General features: G+C 37.5%; 1 protein-coding gene and 1 pseudogene across 3 annotated transcripts in view; one reads left to right on the top strand and one right to left on the bottom strand.

Moving 5' to 3' along the window:
* Positions 1-13,022, bottom strand: part of Diaph2 (diaphanous related formin 2) — an 879,521-nt gene that overhangs the window by 843,257 nt on the left and 23,242 nt on the right. The window lies entirely within an intron of this gene.
* On the top strand, positions 1,924-2,202 carry LOC109675545 (large ribosomal subunit protein eL43-like; annotated as a pseudogene).

Genomic DNA, 13,022 nt, shown 5'->3' on the forward strand with positions numbered 1-13,022 from the left:
CAATTGAAATTCCAATGGAAAGAATGGAGGATAACAAAAAGTTACAGATACACTGGCCAAAATTTTTACAAATTTGTTTAAAAAAAAAAAAACTACAAATCCACTGATCCAAAAAGGCCCAAAGAAGCCCAGCACAAGAAATGTGAAGAAGCCAGGGGCCAGTGGCTTACACCTATAATCCTAAATACTAAGGAGGCAGACATCAGGAGGATTATAGTTTGAAGCCAACCCAGGCAAATAGTTCTTGAGACCCCCATCTTGAAAAACCCCATCACAAAAAAGGGCTGGGGTAGGTCCTGAGTTCAAACCCTAGTCTGCAAGAAAAAAAAAGTGAAGAAAACTACACAGAAGCACATCTTAATCAAGTTACTGAAAACTAGTGATAAGAAGAAAATATTAAAAGCAGCCAAAGGAAGGGGAAAAGGACATGTTATGTAAAAGAGGGAAGAAGATAAATACTAACAGTAGTCAAAAGAAGATTAGAGTGACTATATTAATACCAGGCAAAGTAGATTTCACAACAAAAAAATATTAACAGGGATAAAAAAGGCCATTTCATAATGATAAAGGAGTCAAATAATCAGGAGGACATAACAATTCTAAATGTGTATGCCTATAATAACAGAATTTCAAAACACATGAAGCAGAAACCAACAGAACTGCAAGAAGAAAACAGACAAATCCACACTTACAGTCAGAGATGTCAATGCCTCTCTCTATGATTGATAGAACAAGGAGACAGAAAATCAGCAGGAATATGGAAGACTTAAACAACACTCAATCTAACAACAGAAGAATAAATAGTCTTCTCAAGTGCACATGGGACATTTACCACAAAATAAAGTCTCAATAAATGTAAAGTATTCAAGTTATATGAAGTATGTTGTGTGACCACAACAGAATTATATTAGAAATTAAAACCAAAAGATTTCTGGAAAAATCCCCAAATTTTTGGAAAGTAAATAATACACTTCGGTCAAAGAAGAATGCAAAGGAGAAATGTGAAAGTGTTTTGAATTAAGTGAAAATAAAATAATACCATCTCAGAATTTGAAGGATGCTACAAAAACACTAACCAGGAGAGAGATTTAGAACAATAAATGCCTATATTATAAAATACCAAAGGGCTTTTAGCTGCCACCTTAGGCAAACAGAATAAGAAGAAACCCAAAGTAAACAGAAGAAACAACAAAAAATAGATAATATAGAAAAAAGTCAATAAAACCAAAAGTTGGGTCTTTGAGAAGATCCAATAAAACCAATAGAGACAAAAAGATCCAAATATGTCTTCACTGGTATATTCTACTAAACATCAGTTCTACAGAAAACTGATAAAAATACAAATTGATTCCTGGTTTAGTGACAGAGAAGAAAGGGATGGGAAGATTTACCAAAGAAACATAACTTCTTTGGAAACAATAGGTATATTAATGTCTTGACTGTAAGATGGTTTTGCACATATGCAAAACCTAGAAAATTATATACATTAAATATTTGCAATTTATTGTATGCCAACTATATTTAAATAAATGTGTTTAAATAAACAAATAAAGAAAATGAGACTATATACCACCAGACACCAGTGGCTCACACCTATAATCCTAGCTACTTGGGAGGCAGAGATCAGAAGGATCCCGATTCAAGGCCAGCACAGGCTAATAGTTCAAGAGACTCTACCTCAAAAGTACCCAACACAAAAAGGGCTGGTGGAGTGGCTCAAGTAGTACAGCACCTGCTTAGCAAGTGTGAGCCCCTGAGTTCATCAAACCCCAGTACTGCCAAAAAAATAAGAGACTATATACTAGTAACCTACATCTCCACTTATAAAGCATGAAAATAACTAGAATACACAATTTCAAATCAGCTGTTCCCTTTCTAAAATATTAAATTCTCCTCTCTGACTTGAGGTTAGGTCACAGCAACATGGCCAAACGCACCAAGAAGGTCGGGATCCTCAGTAAATCCAGGACCTGCTATGGTGCCTCCCTACAGAAAATGATGAAGAAAACTGAAATCAGGCAACATGCCAAGTACACCTGCTCCTTCTGTGGCAAAACCAAGTTGAAGAGATGAGCTGTGGGAATCTGGCACTATGGTTCCTGCATGAAAACAGTGATTTCTGGTGCCTGGACCTATGACACCACTTCTGCAGTCACAGTCAAGTCTGTCATCTGAAGACTGAAATAATTGAAAGACCAGTAGAAGCTCCACCATTTGAGATACCTCTAGCCTACAATAAAATGGGTTAATTTATATTAAAAAATGGTAAATTCTAACTGCTACTTCAGGCATTCCAATATATGCTACACTCAAAAACAATGTGAACATGAAAGTGGCTTTCTCATGTGCCTTATAAAACTAGTTCTACATACAGGTCCCAAACATTCCAAAAAGTATTTCAAGAAATGGTAGCTTCAGAACAAAATAAAAACAAAATCCCTATCATCCAGGGTTACTGTATTAAAAGGACAGTGATTGAACATAGTCGTAAGCTTTTGTAGGCTTATTATTTTGTAGTCTCAATTTATTGACCTGTAATCTGAGAATTTTTAACACTATATCAAAATAGGTATTGTTTTTTGTCTTGTTTTGTTTTGCTTTTGGTTGTACTGGGTTTGAACTCAGGGCTTCATGAGTCAAGCCTCAGTCCCCAAAATAGGTTTTATGTCCTAAAGCACTGAAAGACTTGTATGGGTGACCCAGTTCAGAAGAGAGGTACTCAAAGTTTATGAAAAGGGTTTAGGTTGTGTTTTTGTTGTGATATCACAAGACAAAGAAAAAAGATACTAAGCCAAAAGCAAAGAAGACAATGGAGGCATCTTATTCTCATGCTGCTGTATTTAGGGAATGATTTCTATTATAGCATTCCTACTATTGGCCATGTTTAAGTACACACTAGGTAGTAGTCACTCCCTTAAATACTAATCCTTTCTCATCAATAATAAAACATGAAGAAACTCATTCTTAATTATGTGTAAAATTTCTTGCCAAATACTCTACTCTAGGTCACTCACTGAAGTTTAAAATAGAAATAAAGATGAAGCAAAGTGTCATATTACATCTTGTATGTGTGCCCCACTTCCTCTTAACTCTGACTACTTAACTCCAACGATGACAGAGGATAAATCTTCTGTTTAATCAATATAGCCATGTGAAGCATATATAATCCAGCAATAAAGAGTGAAGTATTACAGTAAGTGTCCCTAGAATGTCACATTCAACTAGATTTGACTCCATTAATAGCTTGCACTATTAGTCAATAATTGTTGCCCTGAGTTGAAAAATCTTTGTTCCAAAGTTCATTGCCAACTGCAAGGGTATTGTGTTGCACAAAAATGAATGCTCTAAACAAATGCTTTGTTCCCTAGACTCCTTTTCTAGATGTTGAAGAGTAATCAAATGATTATTAGAAATAAGGTACATGTAAGTCTTCACTAAGATTTAAATTATATATTTTTTCCTGTGCAATATACATTTATCCCACAATAATGCAAGAAAAGTTTTAGTATAGTGACTTTTTAAAAGTACAGAATTGGAAATAATTCACTATTTAACCATTTGTGGCACTTAAGAGAAATCAATAACTGTCCCTAATTTAGTAACACCAGTTTTTAAAGAAGAGTTACCTAGTATTTTCTTTCCTAGGACAATAATCATCACAAATTAATTCACTTAAAAACATACTATTTTTAATACTTATATATACATAAACATGTATACATAGGTGTACACACAAACAAAACATGGGGTTTGGAGACCTTTTAGGTCTAGTCTCTTCTTTTCTTTGAGACAGGGTCTTGCTATCCAGGCCAATCTGGCCTGGAACTCACTATGTAGCCTAGGCTGACTATGAACTTGTGATCCTCCTGCCTCAGCCTCCAGAGTCCTGGACAGAGGTATGCCCCAACACATTGGCTTTGCCTCTGTCAGTAGCCTCTTCTGATAGGAAGTTTCGAATAATTTTTGTCTAGCTAGTCTACTGTCTCCTAGGTAGAATTTTTCAAACAAAATTAACTTGACAAATCAAAACATAATTATCAACTGCAATGGCAAAGAGAACATTGATCCAATTTACTGATTGATTTATTGGCTCATTCATTTACCCACTTAATGAGATATTTAATAAATACTTGCTGAACTGTCACACAATGTGCTAGATGCTAAGATAAAATGATGAGCAAACAAAGAAACATGAGTCCATGCTTTTACAGAACTTACAAACTCACGAGGAAGAAAGACATTAAAGAATTACACACAAAAACTTACAATTAAGTGCCATGAAGGAGATATATGTGCTATGAAAGCATGTAGTGGGAGGAAATGACTAAAGCAATGAACTAATGAAAAATTACTAAACTGAGATCTTAAGAAAGGGTGGAGTTTAAAAAAAAAATTAGGAGCAGCTTATGCCAAATCCTCAATATAGCCACTTTGGAAGTCTGGGCTATAGACCAAGACTGTCTAAAAACAAACAAAAAAAATCTCTGCACATGGATATTTAGTTTTATTTATAAGATGTCCTTCAAGAATGTAGGTCTGCATATAATAGAGATACCTACACACCCATGTTTATCACACTATTATTCACTATTCACATAGCCAAACTTTGGAACACCCCAGGTGTCCATCAACCGATAAATGGATAAAGAAAATGTGGTACATATAAATGATGGAGTATTACACAGCCATAAAAAATGAAATTACATTTAGAAGAAAACTGATGGAAATGGAAATCATCATGTTAAGTGAAATAAGCCAAACTGAGAAATACATTTAAATATCACATTCTCGGGGATTCAAAAGATGGCAGCTAGAGGGAGGAAACAGAAAGCGAGCCTCCTATAGTGAAATCTTGGAGAGACGCCGGAGACACACTTTGCAGGCATAATCACTGAGAAGAGGCATAACTTTGACCCCTCCACATCTCCAGCCGGTGCAGAGAATCTCCACTTCACGTTAAACGGAGAAACAAGAAGGGCCCCCGGGCTGCCAGTCACCAGCGCCCAGATGGCTTGGGAAGACGCGGACCAGGTGAGCTTCGCGGTACTGCAGTACTCCCACAGACAAGCCTGGGCCAGAGCACCATAGCCCCCTGGACAGACTGACCTCCACCCAGGGAAAAAAGAGAAACTAAGTAATAAGCAATAAGAGCAATAAAGACACGTGGCAAAGAGGGTGGGCCGCCCTAAGCGCTGAAGATTGGGGGAAGGGAACCCTTCTCGGGACTGTAAATAAACAAGCTGGGCAGGCCGGAGAGGCTCTGGTGGGAGCGGGGGCGTGTGCCCAGCAACCAGGAGCGGGAAAGCTGGTGAGAATGGCGGAAGGAGGAAAACTCCACAGGAGAGGAGGGAAGACCCACTTCCCACGTAAACTGTAAACAAACATGGCGGCCGGCAGGAGCAGCAGCACTGCCCAGTGATCAGAAGCAGGAAAGCTTGTGAAAGTGGCAGTGGGAGGAAAACTTCACAGGAGAGGGGGAAAGACCCACCTCCCACATGAACTGTAAATAAACATGCAGGCCTGACAACGAGGGTGCAGTGTCACCTTTCCCAGTGCTTAGAAAGGGGAAAGCCTGTAGCAGATGCTCTCACACAGGAGAACTCTGAACAAACAAAGCCTGCGGGGCAGGTGAGTGCTAAGCTCACCCCAGAGATCTGCATAAACAATGCCTCCAGCAACAGCAGGCTGACAGCAGCAGGCAGGCAAGCCACAGCTGCAGATACCATTCTCAGAACTGTTTCCAGACTCTTTTTTTCTTTTTCTCCCTACCTTTGATGAGAGAACAACCGAATTACACCTACAAGCAGAAAACCTTACTGAAACTGTATTGCATTTGAACTTGGGACACTTGGTGGGGTTCTGTGTGTGTGTGTGTGTGTGTGTGTGTGTGTGTGCATCATGGGCATCAAAGAAGGAGAAGAGGTGCAAGCGAAGGGAATGCGTAATATATTCAACAAAATAATAATGGAAAATTTCCCAAATCTAGAGAAAGATATTCCCATACAGATGCAAGAGGCCTCCAGGACACCAAACAGACCAGATCGAAATAGAACTACCCCATGACATATCATCATTAAAACAACAAGTTCAGAAACTAAGGAAAGAATATTGAAGGCTGTAAGAGAGAAAAAACAAGTAACATACAAAGGGAAACCCATCAAAATAACAGCAGACTTCTCAACAGAAATATTAAAAGCAAGAAGAGCGTGGGGTGAGATCTTCCGGGCACTGAATGAAAATAACTTCAACCCCAGGATACTCTACCCAGCAAAACTATCATTCAAAATAGATGGAGCAATAAAAGTCTTCCATGATAAGCAGAAACTAAAACAATATGTGACCACAAAGCCACCACTACAAAGGATTCTTCAAGGGATTCTGCACATAGAAAGTGAAACCCAACTTAACCATGAAAAGACAGGCAGCACCAAACCACAGGAAAAGAAAAAGAAAGACAGTAGAGAGTAACATCAAGTTAGGTACACACAATCAAACCTTCAAACAACTAAGACAACTAAATGACAGGAATCACCACATATCAGACCACAAACTCTAAAGTTGATACAGGAAAGAGTGGGAAATACTCTGGAGTTAGTAGGTATAGGTAAGAACTTTCTCAATGAAACCCCAGCAGCACAGCAACTAAGAGATAGCATAGATAAATGGGATCTCATAAAGCTAAAAAGCTTTTGTTCATCAAAAGAAATGGTCTCTAAACTGAAGAGAACACCCACAGAGTGGGAGAAATATTTGCCAACTATACATCAGACAAAGGACTGATAACCAGAATATACAGGGAACTTCAAAAACTAAATTCTCCCAAAACAATTGAACCAATAAAGAAATGGGCAAGTGAACTAAACAGAACTTTCTCAAAAGAAGAAATTCAAATGCCCAAAAAACACATGAAAAAATGCTCACCATCTCTAGCAATAAAGGAAATGCAAATTAAAACCACACTAAGATTCCACCTCACCCCTGTTAGAATAGCCATCACCAGCAACACCACCAACAACAGGTGTTCGCGAGGATGGGGGGAAAAAGGAACCCTCTTACACTGCTTGTGGGAATGTAAACTAGTACAACCACTCTGGAAAAAAATTTGGAGGCTACTTAAAAAGCTAGACATTGATCTACCATTTGATCCAGCAATACCACTCTTGGGGATATACCCAAAAGACTGTGACAAAGGTTACTCCAGAGGCACCTGCACACCCATGTTTATTGCGGCACTATTCACAATAGCCAAGTTATGGAAACAGCCAAGATGCCCCACCACTGACGAATGGATTAAGAAAATGTGGTATCTATACACAATGGAATTTTATGCAGCCATGAAGAACAAAATGTTATCATTTGCTGGTAAATGGATTGAACTGGAGAACATCATTGTGAGTGAGGTTAGCCTGGCCCAAAAGACCAAAAATCATATGTTCTCCCTCATATGTGGGCATTAGATCAAGGGCAAACACAACAATGGGATTGGACTTTGAGCACATGATAAAAGCGAGAGCACACAAGGGAGGGGTGAGGATAGGTAAATTAGGTAGCATTTGTTGCCCTTAACGCAGAGAAACTAAAGCAGATACCTTAAAAGCAACTGAGGCCAATAGGAAAAGGGGACCAGGAACTAGAGAAAAGGTTAGATCAAAAAGAATTAACCTAGAAGGTAACACACACGCACAGGAAATCAGTGTGAGTCAATGCCCTGTATAGCTATCCTTATCTCAACCAGCAAAAACCCTTGTTCCTTCCTATTATTGCTTATACTCTCTCTACAACAAAATTAGAAATAAGGGCAAAATAGTTTCTGCTGGGTATTGAGGGAGTGGGGGGGAGAGGAAGGGGGTGGAGTGGGTGGTAAGGGAGGGGGTGGGGGCAGGGGGGAGAAATGACCCAAGCCTTGCATGCACATATGAATAATAAAAGAAAAAATAAATAAATAAATAAATAAATATCACATTCTCCCTCATATGCACAATCTAGACCTTAAAGAAAAAAGAATGACATGAGTGTAATATGGGGAGGGACTGTTTGTGGGAGTGAAACCAGGAGCAGGGTAAAAAGACAGGGACGGTGACTATGACCAAAGTACTTGATAGACATATGTAAAAATGAGTGAAAACAGAATAACAAAACCTGTTAAAATTTGTTTTAAAGAGGGGAGAGGAATAAGAAAAAGTAATAGAGGGGATGAATGTGATCAAAATACAATGAATGCATGTATGGAAATATCACAATGTACAATTAAGATACTCTAGTAAAAGATCACTTTCAAAAAAAATGTCCTTGAGCAGATGAATACATAATTAATCTATGGTATATTCAGACAATGGAATATTATGTAGCTCTAAGAAAAAATAAGCTAACAAGCCATAAAAAAGTTATGGCGGAATATTAGATGCAATTACTAACTAAAAGAAGGAAATCAGGAAAGTTTGCACATTATAAAATTCCAACTATATGACATTTTGGAAAAGGTAAAACTATAGAGGCATTAAAAAGATCAGTGCTGCCAGAAGTAACAGGGTGGAGGAGGAAATAGTGTGTATGCTATTATACCAGTAGGTGCGTGTCATTATACATTTCTCCAAACAAACAGAATGTATAACACCAAGAATGAACCTAATATAAATTATGGACTCTGGGTGATAATGGCTTATCAATGCAGGTTCCTTCATTGTAACAAATACCCCACTCCAGTATAGGATGTGGATAGTAAAGAAGACTGTTGGTATGTGTGGGCACAGGATATATAGAAACTGTGCTTTGTGCTCAATTTTGCAATGAACCTAAAATTGTCGTAAAAAAATAATAATAACGTCTACTTTAAAAAAATAAAATACAATCCTGGAGGCAGGAATTTAGCATGACACTGCTACAAAGACCACTGATTGCAAGACCTGAGGAAGATACGCTGTCAAGGTAAAGGCAATGTTTTTAAAAATAGAAGGTATACAAAGAAGCACAGATAAGTTCAGACCACATCTCCTCTATCATCTCCTTTCACATGCATGAAGTTAGAAATATGTACTAGGATGTGCTCTGTGTCCACAAATGCTTATATATACACATCACTCACACACACACACACACACACCATATCATTCTCACAATAGGGAGCCAGACCAATTTGAAGATAAATCACCAGTTGGATAAAATAGCATGAGGAGAGGGGATAATACTTAAAATTGGGACTCCTCTTCTCCTTTTGTAAATTCAAGAGTGGGGAAGGTAGAGAAGAGGGATAGTTAAAATGTTTATAAAACATTACATTTTCTAGGAACTATTCCCAGTATGGTGGAAAATGAGGGGGAGAGAGGGAGACAAAGGGAAGAGGAGGAGAGAGAGGAGGAAAGGGAGGGAGAAAGAGAGAAAGAAAGGAAGGAAGGAAGGAAGACAGACTAGAAAGAAGCCAACAAAGGAACTACTTGAAAAACTTTTAGAAAAAAATCTAAGTAAATTTCATTTATTGTTCTTTCATAGTTTCAAATAAATTATATAATTTATCAAAGAAAATATAGTCTTACATCAGAGAAACTAAAAGTCATGTTAACTATTTGTGATGATAAGGATGGGGTGGTGAAAGGTGGTGTGTGAGATTAATAGTCTTATATCAGAGAAGGAAGTCAATAGATAATATCTAAAAAAGATAAAGGAAGACATAGCACTATATTATTTAGAGATAAGGAGAAAACTACCAGGAAAAAAAAAAAAACTATTGAAAGAGTTGAAGGGGTGCCACTGGTGAGTAATTACTTTTTGTTACAAGTCATCCTGTACTCCTAATTATAATTATGTATGCATAGCACTTTAATGAAAACAAAGATCTTTAGAAGAAATTTAAAAAACAGATAAAAGGAGGAAGTAAAAAACAAACAAGCAGAGTTCTGTAAAGAAAGGATAAATCAAATTATAAATAAAATTCTCAGGGGCTGGGGATGCAGTTCAACTGGTAGAGCTTTTACCTAGCAAACACAAAGCCCCAGGTTCAATCCCTAGCAATGCAAAAAATATTTTTTTAATTAAATAAATTAAAGACACAAAAGAAGCAACAACAAAGTGAACAAAACATCTAAAAAGTAATACAATGGTTGGAAGGCTTCAAAAGGTCAAAAAATAAAATTGGAAAGAACACTATATATAAAAGAAGACAGACAGGGAACACAAAGGAGAACCAAAGAACCAAAGTGATGTGGCCAAAGTCATAGAAGACTAGAACCCAAGTCTACCTTTTAACCACTTGGTAATAAAGCAGAGCTTGATATTGTAAGAATTCAATATTTAGCCAGAGGATTACTTTAGTTTGTGAAAGACATCATCCAGTAAGAAGTCCTGGGTTTTTCATTTTGTCTTATTTTTACTACAGACCGGTTTTGTATAGAAAGTCCGCCTTGATTAGGTGCCTGAACAGAAAATTCTGGCAAATATATGACATTTGAATAGACTGTTGCATCTAAAAAAGGAATCTAGACAAACATAGCAGCTGTGAGATTTAAACACAGCAAGGACAGAGCCAGTGGCTCACACCTGTAATCCTAGCTATTTGGGAAACACAGATCAGGAGATCATGGTTGAAAGCCAGCCTGGGCAAATAGTTCCTGAGACCCATCTTGAAAACACCCAACATATGCCAATAAATAAATAAATAAAAATGGCAAGGTTTTTTTGTTTGGTTAGTTAGTTGGATGGCTTTTTTTGAGACAAGGTCTCACTATGTAGGCCAGGTTGGCCTCAACTAGGAACTTCCTCTCCTGCCTCAATCCCTAGAATGCTAGATTGTGAAGCCACACCCAGCTTCACAAAAAGTAGAAAGGAAAGAAAATAATTTAAAAATGAGATATCGCTCTACCTCATATGCTATCTCTGATGCTAGCATGGTAGCACAGGGGCTTTTAATCATTCTGTATCACCACAGTAACCAGTTGCTAGCTTTCCCCCTCATCCAATGGCGACGGGGGGGGGGGGCAGGGATAAAAGGGTGTTACAAGTATGATCGGAAGATTGACTAGCACTAGGCCTTGGAATACAGAGCATTAATCCATGCAAAGTAACAAAAGAAAAATGGAAATTTCTTCATTATCCATCAAAAGCAATAAATACAAGTCTAGAATCAAAGAGACTGACAGATACAGAGAGTGAAGTAGCAATTTACAATGAATACTGTGTTGTGGGTAGGTCCTTAGGTATCCAAATTCTAATCATTTGATCATACATGTAGTCATTAAAAAAATATAAAGGGGGGATGGGGAGTGGCTAGAGTGCTTGCCTAGCAAGTACAAGGCTCCGAGTTCAAATCCCAGGACTGCCAAAAACAAAGACCCAAACAGTCAGTGGCTGAATATGTTATTTTTTTAACAGAGTATGGATGTACAAAACATTGCTTTACTCTTCCTGCTGTGAAGGCAGAGCCAAATCTGAATAAACGTAGGTAATCTCACTGAATGACAGTTATCTGCATTTGAAAACAACTGTTTTGATATGGCAAAGGTTGCAGAATCCCTCTATCAAACTCTACTTGTAAATGTTACTTAGCAACCTCCCAAAGGAAAATCCTACTAAAAAAAAAAGGACTAAGAATGGCGCAGGTAGAGTGTCTCAAGAGGTAGAGTGCCTGCCTAGCAAGCATGAATCCCTGAGTTCAAATTCCAGCACTGCCAAAAAAAAAAAAAAGAAGAGCAAAGTACAGGGTTGGAAGACTGGCTCAGGAGGTAGAGTGTCTGCCTAGCAAGTGTGAGGCCCTGAGTTCAAACCCCAGTGCCACCAAAAAAAAAGAAAAAAAGAATGGCAAGGTACAAATATATAGAATCCTTCAAGATTACCTAAGAAGCCAGGCACTGGTGGCTCCCGCCTGTAATCTTACTAACTACTCAGGAGGCAGAGATCAAGAGGATCAAGGTTCAAAGCCAGCCTAGGCAAATAGTTCATGAGAAAATACCTATCACAAAAAAAAAAAAAAAAAAACAAGAACTTGGAAGCATGGCTCAACTGGCAGAGCACCTGCTAAGCATGTGAGAGGCCTAGTTCAAACCCCCAATACCACCAAAAAAGTAAAAAAAAAACTACCTAAGAGGGAGTGCAAATGTTACTGAAAATATTTCCCTGGATAAGCACATTTGAAAAAATATCTTTAATTACAAGGACTCCGTCACTATATATTGAAATAAATCCTTACTTTATCATTTCCACAAAATAAAATTCCCATATTCAATAAGTGCCTTCATCTGTCATGGAAAGGATGTTGCAATAAAGTAACAATTTGTGATCAGCAACTTATAAAGAACTAAAATAAAATCTGTTTGACTACCATGATCATTTAATAGTTTGACTGGAAAGTATGTAGCGTCTCCTTATACATAAAAATGGCCAAAAAACAACAAAAAAGAAGTGCTAACTAAAATTTCATTTCATAGCATAGAAAATGAGCTTTTACAGTAAAGAATTATGCAGACATGATAAGTTCTAGTTGGTGGTGAATTTTTAAAAGTTGGTTAAAATGAGGAATTACTAAAAGTAAAAAATATCTTCAACATTTTATTATAATGTACAACATTGAAATATGCATTCATTTACATTTTTTTGATGTAGAACAAAGGCCTTTCTATATAAACTCATCAGCTAGAGTTCAGAGCAATCTTCCTTTAAGAAGCCATATCCTTAATGCGTTTTCTACCATCTCCAACTTCATTTTCTTTAGAAGAGAGAACCTAGAGACACCTGCAAAGCCATGTGATTTGTGTTTTCTCCTAAGCTTTCAGTCACCTCACCTATACTTAATTCATTAGCAATCTTTTGGCTATTTTATCAACTCATCCAAAAGACTTCTGAATTTTCATAGATCTCTCTCTCACACACACACACACACACACACACACACACACACACACCCCTTTATCAATTTACATGCTGCTTAATTCAATCATATAACTACAATAGCAATTACAACTTTACAACTGGCACATACAGGTTTGGAGCAAATACAACCAACTCTTTGGTATACAGACAACAGATAAGCAGGTATT

The sequence above is a fragment of the Castor canadensis genome, chromosome X (assembly GCF_047511655.1).
Source record: "Castor canadensis chromosome X, mCasCan1.hap1v2, whole genome shotgun sequence".
NCBI lineage: Eukaryota > Metazoa > Chordata > Mammalia > Rodentia > Castoridae > Castor > Castor canadensis.